Raw genomic sequence first — 20,264 nt, forward strand, 5'->3', positions numbered from 1 at the left:
AAAAAAAATATCCACACCTACAGTCTTAAAGCAACTTCATGGATAGCTGGGTCAGGACTTGGCAAGGTCACACAGCTGCTTGGTGAAGGGGCTCTATCCTACAGGTCAGGGTCCCTGGTATAAGAAACAAAAACAACTCTGAGCATTCCTTAGTTAGCCTTGTGGAGTCTGGCAGCCATGCACGAGGATAGGCCAGCCAGGTTCAAGATACATCTGTGTGTGTCAAGGAATGTATAGAAATGTAAGCCAGCTGGACAGTTGATTAGCTTTTGTAGGTTCTGACCAAGGGAGCGCATTTTTGAGGGACTGCATATTTGTGCTTCTCACTAATCAAAGGCACCTGAGTGGGAGAAACACAGAAGTCATTTCCTAATTGGAAACAGTTTGAGAATCTAAACGCTGGAGTTGGCCCCCTGCCCCACCCTCCCTAGTGAACTTGGAGCTTTCCCAGCATCCAGAATAAAGAGTGGCTGTATGATAACCTCATGCTGGTTGAAATGTCAAGCATCGATTGTACTGGGCAGAGAGGATACAGCCCATTCCTTGCCCTGAATATTGCACAGACATGAAGTTTTCCTGGAATGAATTACCAAAGGTCCCAATAATGTCAATATAAGAAATCTCATTTTATTATGATGGAGCTTTGAGACATTTGAGTTCAATACCTACAAAAATAATTGTCATATTTATCTATTGAGTTCCTTTACTCAGTCTACCTTTCTTGGACACCACATCACAAACCGACTCTCTGAAAGTTTTTTTTTATTTTTTTATTTGTATTTATTTATTTTTTTTAAAATTTATGATAGAGAGAGAGAGAGAGGCAGAGACATAGGCAGAGGGAGAAGCAGGCTCCATGGACCAGGAGCCCGACGTGGGATTCGATCCCAGGTCTCCAGGATAGCGCCCTGAGCCAAAGGCAGGCGCCAAACCGCTGCGCCACCCAGGGATCCCTCTGAAGGGTTCTTGAGACAAAAAGGCAGATGACACACAGAGCTTGCCCTTCAGGAGCTTCTAACTAATGGAAGAGACAGATTGGTAAACAAATAGGAAATCAGATAGAAGATTGTGGTTGGTGTTGAGTACCATGAGGCACAGATGAGGGGACTGCACACTCTGTCTGAAACTGGTGAGCTTCTAGTGTCTCTGTTCTCATTATTTACTTCTCCCTTTGGGATCAGTGGTCTTCTTTTCTTCGTTTAGATGACTGCCCTTTCATTTCAGTAGGGCTCTCCTTGCTAGGCAGAGGCAACCTAAGGTAAAACCTCTTTTCACCAGTACTGTGGGAAAGCCCAAGATGAGCCTCTAGTCATTCTCCAAATTCTCACCCTCTATCCTCATGCCCCCACTTCAAGGATGGCATGCGTTATTGGAAGAGGAAGTGAACTCATGCTAACAGAACATCCTTCTTACATTTTTTTGCACTGTGAAATCTCTGGCTGGCTAAAAGCTGAAGAAGACTTAATCTCTACCTTACATTTTAATTGTTTATGTAATTGCATATCCATATTGTGTTTTTTTTATTCATCACGGATCCATGGGACCTAGAAAAGACAGATGGGATGTTGGCCTCATTAATACATACTCATATTAATAATAATGTAAAACATTATTGCAAACAAAAACCCACTTAAAATAATCAAGAAAAAGTGGAATGTTACCTTGTAACCATTCCTTGGAAACAAAATATGAAAATACAAATATGATTGATATAGAAGAATCAATAATTGTGTATCTGTGTTTTATTTCTTATTTCAAACGTCTACTTCAACTCTCTTGGCTTCTGGCTTTTATGCAACTGTTCTACAGTTCCACATAAATCCCCAAATATTTATCAATCAAGCCGTTGTCTTCACCAAGCAATGCAAGGGTAGACGGCATTACTGTCCAGTTTGGTAACTCTTCTATTATGGTTCCTGTCTCATCTGGATCCTCAGCACGACTTGTCAATCTTGCGTCTTGTTGGAATGACTAGTCCCTCTCACTGCTATTAAAAATTTACCATAAACCTCAGACACCCTGCTTGATCCTCTCTAAGTCAATGTACTCACCTGAATAAATGAATGGAGCATATTGGGGGGAAGACAACCAACCTTATAATACTGATCTCTCTGGACCAAGCTTCTCCGCCTCAATTTTTTTCTTTCTTAAACAGATGCTACTTTTCTTTCTGCACCTTAAGGAGTAGTGATATACAGAGTTGTGTTCTCTTTTCTTCCTTCTCAACTGTCACTGGGTGGCTTTCCTGAGAAGCCAATGCCAAGATGGAGCCGAGCATGCAAGGGTTTCACTAGCACCATGATCTTGGACTCCACACTTGTGGGAGGGAGGGGGAATAAGTGGGCAAAGAGGTCTCTCAAAACTTCCCCAAATTGGAGTGGGAGAGACAGGCTTTTATCTGTCTGTCTGTCATCAGATGGAGATTGCCAACTATCCTGGGAAAGGATTATGATCTTGGGAGAAGTGGGTCTTTCAGGTGGAGGGACCCTCCAAAAGTAACTGCAGCAGAGGATGCCAGTAACACTTCAAAAAGTTGGATCATGAGGTTTTCATTCCTAAAGAAGTATTTTGGCTCTGCATCACATCATCATGTCCACCACAGATTGCCCCTGGATGCACACACACACACACACACACACACCCCATGTCTCTGTGACTTTACCTCCTGTCTATATCTCAAATCTAACCTACTCTATCATTCTTATTTCCTCTTGTACCTTGAAGTTGGAAGATATAGATTTAGGACTTGAATTTCTTGTTCCACTCATCATCTTAAGGAGGTTCATCCATGAGAATGAAGCCCACGTTCCAGAAGCAGAGACCAGAGTGGATGGTCTGCTAGTCATCCTCAAACCCAACTTTCTTTCTATGGTGACAGGAAACTTCCTTTCTTTTCCTCAGCTAATTTCAATAGAGCTTCTGATGCTTGAAGTGCGGGAAGCTCTGACTAATACCGAACATCACCAAAGACAGGACTAAGCTGGATCCTGGCAGGTCATTGTGCCCTTCAAGTTAGGCAGCACCTGCCTGGTATTTGTCTGGGCTTTGTTATGTCTGGCTGACTTGTGCCCATATGATTAATCCCCACCATGCTTTATTTTACCTCCGTGCTTTCTTTTTCCTTTATTTTATTTTAATATGCTCGGTTTAAACAGGAAAGTGCCTGCATTTTTCATGCAGTCGACAGGATGATTCATTTCCCAGAAATGTTTATGCCTCTTTTATCAGAAAGAAAAGAAGTAGGAAGGGGGGGTGGAAAAAAAGCTTTGGAATTACTTTCAGACACTCACTTCCTTCTCCACTCTAACATTTAATTGCTCGTCGACACCCTTAAAGAATTATCCTTTACCAACACATACATTTCATACAGCACAGCTGAAGGCGAGGTAAGAAGAACACATCTGACTCATCTTTTACAGGGTGAGAATTCAGGGAATTGTACATGTGGCTACTTGTGTGTGTGAGTTTGCATGTACACATAGGAAAAGTGGCTTTTCTGGTGGGGAGGCTCAGCAGTGGGCTGGTTTTCTTAACTAGCCTCCTCCATCTACAGACCATCCACTCTCCTGTTAGAGATGAGTGGACTCCTATGGGAACTGAATGAACACTGTCTTTCAAAGCAAGCTACGCCCCAGTGATGTTGATTCTTGAAACAATGCAAAAAAAAAAAAAAAAAAAAAAAAGAATGTGGGGAAGGTACCACTTGAACTTGTCAATGATATTTAACTTGCATTTTACTTTAAATCTGGCTCTCGGCCATGGAGGAAAACATATTTTCTTAGAGAAGAGGATTGATTAAAAGTACCTCACTGCCACTGCCTGTTATACACTTCTGAATTCTAGGTTATAATTGATTGCTAGGAATCATAAAATAAATAACATTCGTGGCACACTTTGTACTGTGTCACATATATTATTTCCTTTTCTTACTTTTCGGTATTACATGACATTTTGAGAAGTAGTTATTCAATTTCTCAGGCTAGAAATTTAAAACCTGAGGTCAAAGGCTGCCAAGAGAAGTGCCCAAGGTCATATTGCTAGGGAAGGAAAGAGTTAACATAACTTGAGCTGTCTGACACCAGAGACTAAAATTCATCCAACACAGAATGCAGAATAAATAGGAGAGAGTTGAATTTCTCTAAAATATTATATATCCAAATAAGACCATCAGCAACCTACTCATAATGAAAGCAATGAGGGGATCCCTGGGTGGCTCAGTGGTTTGGCGATTGCCTTTGGCCCAGAGCATGATCCAGGAGTCCTGGGATCAAGTCCCACATCAGGCTCCCTGCCTGGACCCTGCTTCTCCCTCTGCCTGTGTCTCTGCTCTCTCTCTCTCTCTCTCTCTCTGTGTGTGTGTGTGTGTGTATGTGTGTGTGCCTCTTATCAATCAATAAATAAAATCTTTTTAAAAAAATGAAAGCAATGAGGGATTTCTGTTTCTAGAAAAAGAGCTAGACACAATTCATTCAACAAATATTTATTGAGCTCTTTCTTATCATGCACCCTACTATTCTGCTGCCCACCAACCTTGAGTTGACCTCTTTGACAGTTCTTTTGTACAGCTGAGACCATAGCACTTGCCCAGAAATACCCCTAGAGCTTGTTGAGTCAGAATTCATGGGAATGGGTGGGGAATATGCACTTTTACCATGTATTCCGAGCAATTCTTATGGGTGGCAAAACTTGTCCTTCTGGTTTACAAATCCTGTCTCATATTCCCAAATAGCTTGAATTTATCCTTTTCTTACTCCCAGTACTCAAGGTAAATACTGCCAGAGAAATGAGTACCACTTTCTTTCTCTTTCCATTATTAGCTTTGAAATAACATTTTCTCTCAAATGATCCTTCCCTGAAGCAATCAAGTGACAGGTGCTGATAATTCAGAATCGCAGAATCAAGTCACTGAATATAGGGATATTTGGCCGCATTTGTTGGAGGAAACTCTCAGGGTGGTCCAACTGTGAGGGGTTTGTTTTGTTTTTTCATTTTGCTTTTGCTTTGGCAGCAATCCCATCAGTTTGTCTGACTAAAGTTTCTGCCTGTACTTTAAAGGATTCATCCTCTCGTTCTGCCCTGTCCTATGAATTACATCGTAGAATTTCTGCTAATTCGGAACATCCCGTATCAAGGGGCAGGTATTCGATTATGTGTATGTATTTCAAAATGAGCAGATGCAAACATATGAAACACTTGCTCTTTTATGGGTCTCTCAGGATCACCTATCTTCCCAATATCTTAAATTTAAAATCATCAGTCAGCCTTTACATTCTTGAATATCAACTTTAGTCTTTACAATCTCCAAAGAATCAAATGGTATAGTACCAAGTATTGACAGAGAACCAGAGTGACTAAATTCTGTGTACATCCAGAAGGAAAGACAGGACTTACCAAAAAAAGGCTTTTACTGTTTAGGTTGGGACCACTGCTACCATCTGATCTGTGAATTCTGCTTTCCAGGGATCCATTCCCCCAGGGGTATAGATCCTTCTTCAAGATCCATGTAGGCAAAAAAAAAAAAAAAAAAAAAAAAAATCTATGTAGGCAAAGCAAGGCAAGAAGATTCTGAATCAAGAACTCATTAAATAGGTAAAAAGGCCAAATTTTTGCAATCAATCTGAAACAGAACCACCAGACTATTTAACAATTGTTCATTAATATTAGTCCTCAAGTCTTTTTTTTTTCCTTTTTTTTTCTTTTTTGCAATCTGAAATGTGGCCTCCTTTCCATGTCAGCATCCTAGTTACACATCAACCAGCCTCATCAGTTTGAGGCGGACACAAAGGTTAGGAGGGAGGGCTGACCAAGAGAAATAACAAAAGAGGAGCTTCTCAAACCATAGGACACAGAATCTTTTAGAGCATGGAGAAGCAACATTTCTAAAGTTCTATGCTAAATGTTAGAAATTTACATTGTATTGTGTGTAATTGAAAATGAGTATATTGGAGACGGGGAGGGTGGCGGGGTAACTGGGTAGCGGACATTAATTAATTTTATATAAGACTGGTGAATCACTCACCTCTACCTCTGAAACTGATAATACATTATTTGTTAATTAGTTGAATTTAAAATTTTTTTAAAAACTCTATTTATATTTGGATATAATGAAAATGAAAGCAATGAGACATTTTAAAAAGACATTTGCTAATTTTAATTGTTAACGTAAAGTACCCTATGCCACTCAAACTGGTTCTTTAGTGAGAAGATGACTGTATCTTAGCAACGTATGGTTGTAGCAATATCTTGTTCTAAACTTTTTATTAATAGTATGGTCATTGCAATTTATTTGAAACTTCGTTAAAAATTTTTATGTCAGAACTACTTTCTTATGTTATTGTTCTTAATATCGAACTGTTCTCATTTTTAACTAACTAAATAAACAACATGTTAGACTATCTTCCTTAAAAAAAAGAAAGAAAATAGCTATGTCTAATCTGGGACCTTTAACAGTTAACTATTAACACTGGAACTGGGTACTTCTCTGTTGTGGTGGCTGCTCTGCTTATTGTAGGATGTTCAGCAGCATCTTTGGTCTCTACCCATTATAATTTTTTAAAGATTTTATTTATTTATTCATGAGGGGCAGAGACATAGGCAGAGGGAGAAGCAGGCTTTCTGTGGAGAGCCTGATCCCCACGGGACTTGATCCCAGGACCCCAGGATCACGATCTGAGCCAAAGGCAACCGCTGAGCCACCCAGGCGCCCCTCTATCCATTAGATGCCAACGCACCTCTTCCCCATTATGACAACCAAAAACATCTCCAGACATTGACAAATGTCTTATGGTTGGGGGGAAGGGAGATCCCCCCAGGTTGACAATCACTGAACTAAGTAGACTGGGTCTGCTATGTGGGTCACTTCTCTGTGTGAGGCAGTACCTAGCCTCCACCAAGGCCACAACCCCACTGCAAAGGGTAACTGCTGGATTTGTCACCATTGGTCAAATCTTCACTGCTGTTGGGATCCAGCTGGCATTCTCTTCCCTCTGTATTAGAAGTGGGAACTTTCTACTAAAAGCTTGAGGTGTACTCCTTTGCACAAAATGTCCTTGGTTTTTCCCACTCTGCTGTACTACTAAACCCTACTAAGCTTTCAAAACTCGGCTGACAGGTAAACTTATTTCACATTTTCTCTCAAGTTGAATTAGGTGTTCTGTAATAATCATGTCTCAATAAGTACACATATTGTAATATAGTATAATTGTAAATAGACATATTCATCCCATCCACTAAGTTGTGAGTTGCTCAATCCTATGTAGCTCAATCCTATATAGCTATATCCTATTAATCTTCTGGGTATTTCCTCTACTACCCAATGGATAGTCAATGAATATTTTATGAAGAAAGGAATACTAGTTATATGTATTTTGGGTTGTTTTGTTTTGCTTTGTTTTTCTTGGTATAAATTAACAGAAGTTTCCTTTCCTTATACACTAAGTTTGATTTTTATGGTGTTATAGCAGGGAAAGTTTTCCCAGCACTGCTAAAATCCCACCATGACAAATCCATTGATGATAGGGCTAGTTCTAGCAACTTTAAGTGCTCTTCATGTGACATTGATTCTCTATCTGCGGCCAGGGAATCCTGAGATGCTCATGCACTGTTGGACAGCTGCCAAAAGTACACCCAAAACCAGACTTTTGGCACACCTGCTTCATCTAGTTTCTGGGGTATGACTTAAATCTTCTGATTTACTAGCAGTCAAAAGTAAATGACATTATAAAATGTGCATCTGGGTGTCTTCAAGGAAGTATTTATTTCCAAATATCCATCCTGCCTTATTGTAGGATGCAGGATGACTTAGTGAATCCATGACCCTGGCAAAGTACCTATATAATCCATCCTCACATAATTTTTATATTTGTAAATCAAGAAATAGATACCCAACTTAAAACGTCGGAAGGGAGCTCAAAGAGAGATTTCCCTGAGTGAAATTCAACCGTGGTAGCAGGGTCAAAGGAAAACAAAGTTGATCACCCACTCACCATTGATTCTCAAATGCCAGCTTTGATAGTTTTTCTGAAAGGCCTTGATGGCATGAGGATTTATTCATGACCCACTTGTTCATGCAAACCTCCCTCTTACTCTGTGCAGGCACTTTCCCGGGAACTGAGAATGCAGCATCGAGCAAGACAGACAGGGTCGCTGCTCCAGTGAAGATGGAATTTTAACATGGAGAATCTGAGAAACAAATGAAGAATATTTCTGACAATTGCATTTTAGAAAAAAAAAAAACAAAACAGTGCTACATAAAGTGTTAGTTGGAGCACAAGGGAAACACCACATATCAGATGAGATTCTCAGAGAAGGCCATGAGGATGACTCCTGAGCTCAGGTCTAAAAGATGAAAGCAAACAACTTTTGCTAAAAAGCAGTTGAAGAAGAGGAAACAGCAAGTAGAAACTCAGTGAAGAAGAAATATTCTTGACAAAAACAGGACCAGTGTGACGGAATCTTAGTGACCGGTAGCAGATGGACTAGGGCCAGGACACATAGGGACTTGGAGAATTTTTTTTTTAATTTTTAATTTATTTTTTTATTGGAGTTCAATTTGCCAACATATAGCATAACACCCAGTGCTCATCCCGCCAAGTGACCCGCTCAGTGCGCATCACCCAGTCACCCCAACTCCCTGCCCACCTCCCTTTCCATTACCCCATCTTCATTTCCCAGAGTTAGGTATCTCTCATGTTTTGTCCCTCTCACTGATATTTTCACTCATTTTCTCTCCTTTCCCCTTTACTTGGAGATTTAAAAAGAAGGTGGGATTTTATGCCAAAGACAAGCAGCCGTTCATAAGTTTTAAGCAATAGAATGACATGATCTTACTAATTTTGAAAGATCTCTCTTCCTGCCAGTATTAAGGTCCAAACAGCACATCCATAGCAGGAATACTCTTTACTTTTCTGGCTGGATCATCTGCTAACCTATAACACATTAAGTATAATTAGCAGCTGTGATGGAGGCTTCAATTTTAAAGACTATCTTTGTATTTTGTTTTTATTTTCACTCATCACCATAATCATTAATATCATCTGTAGTTATTAGTTCATTCCCTCTATGCTGCTAAAAAACTGGCTTCTAAATAACTGAAACTTTACTGTACTTTAGTCCTCCAGAATATAGGCCTTAATATCCTTAATATTTTAATTCTATATATGACTCTTTTTCCTCTATCACTGGACATTTATTTTTTATACAAATACAGCTATATTCAAGGTAATATAAAATAGTTACAGCTTTACAAATTCCTTTAATAATGATCTTCCCCTGAAAATACAGGGTTAACTTTGCAAATCTCCAGAGCTCATACAAAGCAATACATTTGAATCAATGAGAAGTAATTGGCAGGGCAATAGGTTATATACTGATATGAAAAAAAATTATTAAATATTGGTTCCTTTTTGTTGAAAAGCTTAGGGGTAGAAGGTACTGTTCTTTTTCTGCATTTGTCTATTTTTAATTAAAGGAATACTTCAAACTTATTATTAGAAATAGGGAAGAGCTAGAAAATGATACAGGTTTGGAAGAGAAAAGAAAATACTGCTAAGAAATCAAAGATGTTTATCTTCAAACCTCAGTTACCCAGATGACTATAGCCTATAACACAAAAGAAAGTATCAGGAGACAGAGGTCAAAGAGAAAATGTTCCAGATTATTTCATTTTGACTAACAAGTGGTATATTAATCAGCATTCTCCAAAGAAACAAAACCAATAGCAAATACAAATATATAAAAAGAGATGTATTTAAAGGAATCAGCTCACATGATTATGGAGGCTGACAAATTCCAAGATATACAGTTAGTGAGCTAAGAAGAGTCAAGGTTTTAGTTCAAGTCTGAAGACAGAAAAAAATTGATGTTTTTCTCAAAGGCAAATAGGAGGCAGACAGGAGGGATTCTCTTTTACCTGTGGGAGAGTCAGACCTTTCGTTCCATTCAGGTCTTCAACTTATCATCCGATGACGCCTAACTACATTAGGGAGGATAATCTGCTTTCCTCAGTCTATCCAATTTAAATGATAATCCTCATAGAAACACACAGAATAATGTTTGACTAAATATCTGGGCAGCCTGTGATCCAGTTAAGTTGACCTGTGAAATTAACCATCGCAAGTCGTCAGGCAATTTTTAAAGCTTAGTCCAGGATTAATTTATCTGTCCATCCTATCAACATTTATTGATTTCTTGGTAAGCATTAGGTCCATTTTGGGTGCTGGGGGTCCAGTAAGTGTAAGAAGTAATCTCTGACTTTGGGGTGCCTGGGCAGCTCAGTCAGCTAAGGTCTGACTTGATTTTGGCTCAGGTCATGAGGTCAAGCTCCACATTAAGCTCTGCAATGGGGCATGGAGCCTGCTGAAGATTCTCTCTCTCCTGCTTCCTCTTCCCCACTCTTTCTCCAAAAAAGAAAGAAGAAAGAAAGAAGAAAGAAAGAAAGAAAGAAAGAAAGAAAGAAAGAAGAAAGAAAGAAAGAAAGAAAGAAAGAAAGAAAGAAAGAAAGAAAGAAAGAGAAAGAAAGAAGAAAGAAAGAAGAAAAAAGAAAAAAAAGAAAGAAAAGAAAAAAAAGAAAGAAAAGAAAAGAAAAGAAAAGAAAAGAAAAGAAAAGAAAAGAAAAGAAAAGAAAAGAATCTGAATTCAGTAGCCCCTGGGAAATAAGAAAATGTGTACATACAAAATCAAAATGCCATGAGACAGTTACTAAAGGGAATGGATTGGAGAGATGTATATTAAGTCTTTAACTCCAAAATGTAGAAAATGGTAATGAGATTATCTGCCAAGAGGAGATAAACCTCACAGAGAGAGAGAGAGAGAGAGAGTGCCTGAGCTAAAGAAATGCCCTGCATCAGAAAGGAAAGAATGGGAAAGACAAGTGGACTGAGGAACTTCCAGAAGCCTGTTTTGTGGAGAGAAGAAGAACTAATAGTGGGAAGTCTTATGAAAGGCTTTGTAGACACTGAGCATTCCCCCTTGACTGTTACCACGAGCCAAGTAAGAGTTTTTACTAGATGAAAGGGAACACAGCAGTTCACAAAGAATTATATTCCATTTTTGAAAAACCATAGCTAGTTTTTACCTGAATTTATCCAAAACACTTTCTTTGCAGGTGCCAACCATTAACACTTGTTCTGCCCTCTACCGACTTACTCTGTCAAACGTTTAGACTTAAAATTTATATCATGATCCTTTCATTCAATGCCCATTAATTAAGCACCGGCCACGACAGGAACCATGCTGTGAATCAGTGGATTACAGTGGACGGGACAGATGTGGCCCTTTCCTCATAAAGCTGGAAGTTTTCTAGAAGGGGGAAGTAAATAGAGAATTGTAAAATGAAAATAAACGTGATTACTGCAATGAATGTAATGTATAGCCACGACTTAGCAAGTCTAAACTCAGAATCATCCCCAAACAAAAGATCCCCAGAGAGACCTACGGAAATCTTAGGCTGTTTTGTCTTAGACAATCAGTGACACAATTGCTAAGGTCTTTAAATCAACTTGTAGGATGCCTCTGAAGTCCTCATAAACCCATGGTCTTGCTCAGGCATAGAACTATTATTTTAACCATCATCTCCTCCTGAGAACAAGAAATAAATTTCAAATTTTTCCTTGACTTCATGATCTGACTCATCCACACATTGTTTCTACTGGTTATCACCCATGAATTTCACCACTGCCTTTTCAGCATTGTTGTTTATTTGACTTGGAAATTATACTTTGAGCCTATGCTGTAAAAATCCAAGAAATGACATAAAGGATAAGAATCAAGTTTGTCACAGTTTTCTGCCTCTGGGCAATTAGAGTTTTATAGCATCTTCTTATAACTAAATGGGAAGCATAAATCCTGTAATTGAAATGAGATGAACTCATTTGCTTACCTGAAGACCAAGCTGTTTTTCATCATGCCAACTCCCAACACCCAGAGACTCAAACAGAAAGCTCCGACCTTTGGCGAATTACCACCAAAATGGTTTTAATACTGAGAAGGGGAGGGAGAATAAGAGAAACCCAGAAACTGAGACCTGGTTCATATCCACCAAGCCTTGGTCTGATTCTCCTCGTTGGTTGGCATCGCTATTAAAAATATTTGCAAGCTGCGGTAATTACAGCCCAAACAATTTATTGAGACCTTTCTCTATCTTCCTGGTACATGCAGTCAGGTCTTTCCACTGAGTTCCACTCCTTGGATTCCTGTTGCTGTTGGGTGGTGGCCATTCCCATTCACCTCAGGCCCCGGCCACTCCTCCTCCTCCTCCCCCTCCTCCTCCTCCTCCTCCTCTTCCTCCTCTTCCTCCTCCTCCTCCTCCTTCTTCTTCTTCTTCTTCTTCTTCTTCTTCTTCTTCTTCTTCTTCTTCTTCTTCAAGATTTACTTATTTATTCATGAAAGATAAAGAGAGAGAGGCAGAGACATAGGCAGAGGGAGCCTGATGCAGGACTCTAACCCAGGACCCCGGGATCATGCCCTGAGCTGAAGATGCTCAATCACTGAGCCACCCAGTCATCCCAGGCCACTCATCTTTGGAAAGACCTTCCTTCCTTCACAGCATCCATGCTCACAGGTGATGTGACTAAGGCGCTTTTCAACTCCTAGTGAACTGGAATTCTCTCTTATCATTACGGTTACCATAGAAAGAACAAATAAAGGCTGAAAAAAAGAGACTAATGTTGGGGGCGTGAGGGTTGGTGGAGTTTTTAACAGAGAAAAAGATTTTACATAGTGAATTAGCATAGATAAAACATTGACTATCCCAGTTTTGGCTCTAATTTTGCATTTACATATCACTTATTTTAAGAATACTTAGACATTTAACTATACTAGGGGTTGAACTTTTTAATTTTAAAATGAGGAAACTCAAATACAGCCAGCAGTTAAATTCAATTAACTGTGTTAAATAGGAATTCTTGAGCTAGGAATGAACACATATTAATTCATTCATCCATTTAGCCATTCATGTATTAACTCATTCAATAAATATGTATTTCAAATCAACTGATATGAGCTGATTCTAGTCTAATCAGAGCCCTAAACATGCAGGGAAAGATTGGATGGTATTTTCTTATCATATTGGATTTATGTGGCACAGAGAAACACTATAATGTATTTTTTTTTTTAGCTTTTTAGTAGTAGAATAAACATTATCTATTTCTGGAATCAAACAACAGGGTTATCATGGTTTTATAATCTAATTCATTCATTCATTCATTCATTCAGTTATTCCTTTGGTAAATATGTTACAATCCTACTATCTATATTGGATGAGGCTTATTTCCTACAAAGAGGAATAATTATCTCAATAGATTATTTTGGTAAATATGAGAGTCTAGCACGGCTTGCTCACAAGATGCCTAACAGGGAAACAGAATAGATTTGACACTTTATCTAGAAGTGGAAAGTATCTCCGGAGGCAGTTCAGAAACACTGAAGACTTTTAAGCGAGGATGGAAGTTGGGTTGGGGGCTAGAAGCCTGAGAAGAAGAGAAAGGCTAGAAGGCTGCCCCATAGGCCATAGGAGAGAAGATGGAATCTCAACCAGGCAACCTGAGGCTGAGGGATAAAGAGGAAGCTACCCCTTCAGCAGAGATTTTGTGCTCCCATCAATGTACATACAGATTAAAAACCTAAATATAACCTAGTTATGTAGATGTAAGAGTCACCAGGTTATAAGCAAATATAAATCTATTAAGGGTCAGAAGTGCTAAGCAGTAAAACCCAATATTCATTAAATACTTCCCACATGTCTGAGCGAACAGATTAATTTTTAGAGATTAAATTCACAGATTAATCCTTGCAATAATCCTATAATTCTCTCCCATTTTACAGATGAAGAAACTGAGACAGGAAAGGTCAAAGAAAATTGCTCAAACCTCCAAGCCACTAAATATTAAGTGATAAACTTAAAATCCAGGTATGTAACCACCACACTAAATGACATTATTGTTACTGTCATGGCATCTTTACTGTAACAATTCTTGCTCACATGTTCACCGTAACATCAAATTATACAGAACAATTATATAGTTCTGAAATTCTTTCTTTCTGAATCCCATCCTCTACAATTTTCTTCCAGTTTGGACTCTTTTCATATCTTATGGATTTACCTACATTATTTTATTTTACTTTATTTATTTTATTTTATTTTACTTTTTGAAGATTTTGTTTATTCACTTGAGAAAGAGACAGAGAGAGAGTGCAAGTAAGGGGAGAGGCAGAAGGAGAGGGAGGAGCAGGTTTCCATTGAGCAGGGAGCCCAATGTGGAGCTTGATCCCAGGACCCCGGGATCATGATCTGAGCCGAAAGCAGATGCTCAACCATCTGTCCACCCAGGCACCCCTTCTCCATAATTTTAGATAATATGCTTATTGATACTCTGTAATTAATAAAAATAATATCTATTTTCTTCTCACTATGACCAATGAGTCAGCTTAATGACTTTGACCTCCATTCTTCATCCTTAGGCCCGGTGTTTGACAGTTGTGTTATTGCTCTTGCTTTGTATACTGATCATTTATAACATTAGTATACATTTCTAATTCTTTTTTCCATTATGGTATGGTATCCGTTACCACTTTCCTGCTTTTTTTTTTTTTTTTAAGATTTTATTTATTCATGAGAGACACACAGAGAGAGGCAGAGACACAGACAGAGGGAAAAGCAGGTTCCCCACAGGGAGCCCAATGTGGGACTCGATCCCAATGTGGGGCTTGATTCCAGGACCCCTGGATCATGACCAAAGCCGAAGGCAGGCGCTCAACCACTGAGCCACCCAGGCATCCCCTCTTCCTTGTTTCTTAAAATGAAGTTGTCACTACCCTTTCATATCCTTTATATTTATCCACCACTCTTCCTTCCCTCTCTTGCCTCCCACCTTGCCAGTGAAATACTTCCTTTTTGAGTAATTAACTTTGTCAACTTTTACACTCTGTTCTGCACCCACAACCAAGCTGGACATGCTTTTTTCCATGTACTGATTCCCAAGCTCTAAAGCACAATAACAGCTGCACCACTAGGACAATGCAGGTGATTTTATTAGAGCTGCATTTTCATCTCAGATTTAAAGTTGGAGCCTTTGTGAAAGCTGAAAGAGGTGTTCCAGGGTCAAAGTCAAACTGGCTTTATGTCAGGATACCAAATCATACCACATTTTAATTTGCCTCCACGTAGGCTATGACTTTTCGGTACATTTTAGTTTTATTATTTCCCATCGCCTATTTATTTGGTTTTCCTTTTCTTTTCTCTTCCTTTCCTCTTCCTTCCTTCCTTCTATTCCTCTCTTTGTTCCCTTCCTCCCTCCTTGCCCTCCTCCACCCTCTCTCTTCCAACTATGAGCTTCGATATCATCCTATGATTTTTCCAAACTTCTCCTTCAAAGAAATAGAGATGACCGCAGGACTTTCTTGGGCAGTTTGGGTTTCCTCACTCACTCTTTTTTCTAAGAATCATGAATAATCTGGCAGCTTTGGGATTGTGAAAGGAGAGGAGGCATGCCGGTCCTCTCTCCAGCTCTGCCCATCTGGACCTCTGCAGAGAGGACATTGTCCTCTCTGGTTCTCTTTCCAGCCACTCCTCAGCTGGTCTCCATCCTGAGTATCCATGACATGCAGTCCTTTGCCTGTTCCACTCGCTGGTCAGGAAAATTTGGCAGGACTCCTGAAGCCTGTCCTGAAATATCTTCACAGCTCCATCATGCTCTTCTATTTCTGGGTCACGCATGAGGGACTCTGTGAGGCTTGCCAGATTCCAGGGATTTAGATAGAAAGACTATAAAAATCTCTTCTGCTTCTGAGTTCCCTAAGCTCTATGGAAAAATCTATCGCAATGCCCCCTCCCCATTACCATTCAGGAATCGGGCTTTAGGGGAGGGTAGAGGGTAAAAGTCCCTTCATCAGAGACCAGTATCAGTGAATTATTATGTGCCTTTAAAAAAAAAAAAATGAACTTTCACCCTTTCCTCAGGCCCAAGCATTTGGACCTTCGGCACAGCCAGAAAGTCGCATTCTCAATGCTTCTTCCCAATCTCGCATTTGCGTCAGTACTTCATTAAGTACCTTCTTTTGTTTTCCTTTGCTTTGTTCTTTTAATCCCACCCTGCCTGCGTGCCAAAGACCCTTTGGAACAAACGTCTCTGACAGCTGAGTCTTCCAGTGAGATGATCTATGCACTATACTCCAGGAGTGTCTGAATCACAATTCAAACTCAAGAAGGAAAGTCATTCTACAGATGAGGCTTCACCAGTAGGCAAGTTTTACCAAACACTAAACCTACACACTTCTAAAACAAAAGTGGCCAGTCAAACATATTTTCTAAGTTGAACCTGACCCGAACTGATAAATCCTTCAGTGCAGTCCCAGAAATAAAGATATCTTGAATTTCAACCTTAGGCCAAGATGCTTACTCATTCTAAATTCAGGTCTTCAGTATATGTACAATGGGCACCCAGAGGCCAGATGTGATCATGCCTTGACTTTCTTCTCAGCCTCTCAGGGATCCACTAAAGAAAAAAAGCTTCTAGAGAGCCTGGGTGGCTCAGTGGTTGAGCATCTGCCTTTGGCTCAGGGTGTGATCCTGGGGTCCTGGGATTGAGTCCTGTATCAGGCTCTCTGCTTCTCCCTCTGACTGTGTCTCTGCCTCTCTGTGTCTTGCATGAATAAATAAATTCTTTGAAAGAAAAGAAAGAAAAGCTTCTAGCAGATGACCCAAGGCCCATTTCTGCCACCTGGGTAGCTCGGTTCCCTTGACCTGCTCACTCCATAGGCCAGTGGCTCTTAAAGGACATTCAGATTAACACTCAACCTTCAGGGGCCTGCAAACATCAGGCTTTTTTGTTTGCTTTCTCCCATTTGCTTTCTTCTGTCCTTGGAAGACCATTTAAATAGGTTAAGTTGGACCTGTGGTTGTATTCAAATTGATGTTCTAACAGTTCTTATTAAAGTTTAAAGAATCTTCTCAAAATCAGAAAGTACTTATTAAGCAGATATTACATACATTTTTGAGGAGAAGAGAAAGAGGAATCTTTGAGGCACCTCAGTTTTCTGCTTTAAAATATCAAGAGCATATTTTATTATTGCTACACACTGCCATACAATATCCCTTTCCATAATAAATCCCTAGCAATCCTGAGGGATTTTAAAATAAAAAATATTCTTACAATCTGGAATCATTAAGATCTAAATGCAGGAAGGGTGCTGTGGCTACATAATCTTGCAAAACCCTCTAACCTTTTAATGCTTTGATTGATGAGTCTGATATCACTTGGCTTCAAGCTTCATGGGTCCATTGACTACTAATCAGGTTTAATAAATGTAATTCCATTTGAAAATATTAAGTACCATAAAATTATTACCTTGATGATTTTTAACTAAATGCATCCATAAAAAATTCTGACAGTTTTCATGAGCAGTGATCATTGAACAAAAGTGTTTTCTGCACGCAATATACCACATCCAATATATTTAGAATTATCTTTCTAGAGGTTTCCCCATTTCTTTTGTAATACAGGATAAAAAATTAACTAGAGAATGAGCAAAGTTCCTTAGTATGACTTATAAAATAGAAGCTTACAAAGAAAAATCAATAGAGATCATTTATTCTCTAAAAAATGAGAATAAAGTCTAAAAAGTAAGAGGGCAAATCTATTTTGATAAATATGCATTCAATAACTAGATAGCCTGGGGGTAAAAATAACCTGACTTAAATGAAAATTTAAGGATTCAATTAACATCCTTAGTGCTTAATGCCACCCAAAGGAATTTCGGAAAAAAGGTTCTTAAAGATTTTCACAATTTATTTAAAAATCAGGTTAATCACTGCACAGAGAACAAGATAAATGAAATGCAGTGCAAACAGATTTGTCATAATATAAAAAGATAAAGTTCCTGAAAAATACACAGCACATTTTTGAGAAGATAAGAAAGACGATTTATGGGGCGCCTCGGTGGCTCAGTTGGTTAAGTGTCTGCTTTCCACTCAGGTCGTGATCCTGGGGTCCCGGGGTCGAGCCCCATGTTGGGCTCTCTCTGCTCAGAGTCGGGGCGGGGAGTCTGCTTCTACCTCTCCCTCTTCCCACCCCCATTCCTGTGCACTCTCTCTCTCTAACTCAAGTAAATAAAATATTTTAAAAAATAACGATGGTTTATTATGCTATTCCACAGTCTATTTTTTTTTAGAAAGTCAATATCTAGAAAAGCTGGCAGTTCCAGAAGCAAGTTTATTGTACTATGAGACTGTTGTGATTAATTTTATGTAGCAACTTGACTGGGGCCACAGGGTGCCTAGAAATATGATTAGATATTATTCTGAGTCCTTCTGTGAAGGTGTTTTCAGGTAAGAGTAACACTTGAATCCGTAAAATGAGTAAAGCAAACTGCCTCCCTAATGGTGGTGGGTCTCATCAATCAGTTGAAGGTCTGAATAAAACAAAAACGCTGACAAGAACCCCCTCCCCACCTGCCCTGCACAAGTAAGAGAGAATCACCACTTGCCTGGTAGCTTTCAGACTGAGACATCGGCTTTTCTCCTGCCTTCACACTTGCGTTAAAACATCAGCTCTTCCTGGGTCTCAAGCCGGCTAGCCTCATGATGGAACTACACCATCGGCTCTCAAGTCTTCAGACTTGAACTAGAACTACGACATTGGCTCTCCTGGGTCTCCAGCAGAACAATTCTCCCTGCAGATCTTGAGACTTGGCAGCCTCCATGATCATGTGAGCTAAATCCTCAGAATAAATCCCTATTGGTTCTGTTCTTCTGGAGAACCCTATTATGATCCTCATTCCCAAGTATTTAACCTTGTGAAAATGTATGTGGTTTATTTATTTGAGAGAGAGACAGAGCTCGAGAGCAAAAGAGAAAGAAAGGGCACAAGCAGAGGAGAGAGAGTAGTAGGCTCCTCCCCACCCCCCCATCAGGAAGCCTGATGGCAGGGTTCCATCCCAGGACCTCGGGATTATGTCCTGAGCCAAAGGCAGACACTTAAGCGACTGAGCATCCCAGGTGCCCCCCTATTCTCATGATTTTAGAATAATGTTCAGTGCCATGTGGCATTTGCTAAATTAATATTCACTATGGGTAACAGCAAAGGGGTGGAAAGTGGGTGGATTTTTAAAACCAGGTTTAAAGTCAAATCCTTGCTCTGCCACTAGCTAGATGAGTGGCCCTGGGCAGATGAGTCAACCACTCTGAAAAGTGTGGCTCTTTACTTATGAAAAAGACATTAAAAAAATCTCAACTTAGAAAAAAATAATAAAAAAAAACCTCTCCAGGGTTGTGTGGCTTAAGCAGACAACATGTGTGACCCCCTCCAACAAGGGAGGGAAAGGTAGGGCGGCTCCCTGAGTCCTGTTCCTGCGTGTAGCGCCTGACCAAAAGTCTAGCATTAGCCACCAGAGAGAAAAGATGACAAGGATTTACAGAAATTAATTTGGTCCCATATATTATTGCCTTTCTACATTTGTTAGTCTCACGATGCCAAGGACATCTGACTTGGAGGCAGATGAGCTCCACGTCAGAGAGGACATCCTTAAAGGCTTCTCTATGGTCTTTTCTTGGCGAGAACAGAAAGACTGAACAAAAGAAAAGGTAAAGTTTTCCATATCCGTCACACATGAGGGACCCTCAGGCTTACTTTTCTTCTGTCCCCTCTTTTCCACAGGCTGGTCCTTGAGATAAGAGGAGGATGTTCAAGAGAAAACCTTGCAAAAGGTCCCAGGAGCAGTGGGCTGTGAACTCCTCTCTTGGCAGTGAGTTAAAGGGCAGAGAAACATCCAGAATGGTAAATGAATTGCTATGTGTGAGTCTGTGTGTCTGGATGTGTTATAATCAGTACCTAATACATTTTTGATCTGTAGTGAATTGCTTTTTAATGCTCTCTCCTTGGGACACCTGGGTGGCTCAGTTGGTTAAGCATCTGCCTTCAGCTCAGGGCTTGATCCCGAGGTCCTGGGATTGAGTCCCACATTGGGCTCCCCACAGGGAGCCTGCTTCTCCCTCTGCCCATGTCTTGGCCTCTCTCTATGTCTCGAATGAATGAATGAATAAATAAAAAATAAATAAAAAATAAATAATAAATAAATAAATAAATAAATAAATAAATAAATAAATTCTTTAAAAAAAATAATACCCCCACCTCGGGCATCTAGGTGGCTCAGTCGGTTAGGCATCTAGCTTCAGCTAATGTCATGATCCCGGGATCCTGGGCTGGAGACCTAGATCTGGCTCCCTACTCAGTGAGCACCCTGCTTATCCCTCTCCCTTTGCCTCTGCCCCT

The 20,264-nt window shown here is 39.8% G+C and overlaps 1 long non-coding RNA gene across 1 annotated transcript; it reads right to left on the bottom strand.

The window, feature by feature from the left end:
• Positions 1 to 755: 755 nt before the first annotated feature.
• On the bottom strand, positions 756 to 5,490 carry LOC140594050 (uncharacterized). Its single transcript, XR_011994580.1, has 2 exons — positions 5,392 to 5,490; positions 756 to 1,544 (listed from the first exon to the last, which is right to left on the bottom strand). It is a non-coding gene; the product is annotated as an uncharacterized lncRNA (long non-coding RNA).
• Positions 5,491 to 20,264: the final 14,774 nt, after the last annotated feature.

This window comes from Vulpes vulpes, chromosome 9, assembly GCF_048418805.1.
Source record: "Vulpes vulpes isolate BD-2025 chromosome 9, VulVul3, whole genome shotgun sequence".
NCBI classification, from domain to species: domain Eukaryota; kingdom Metazoa; phylum Chordata; class Mammalia; order Carnivora; family Canidae; genus Vulpes; species Vulpes vulpes.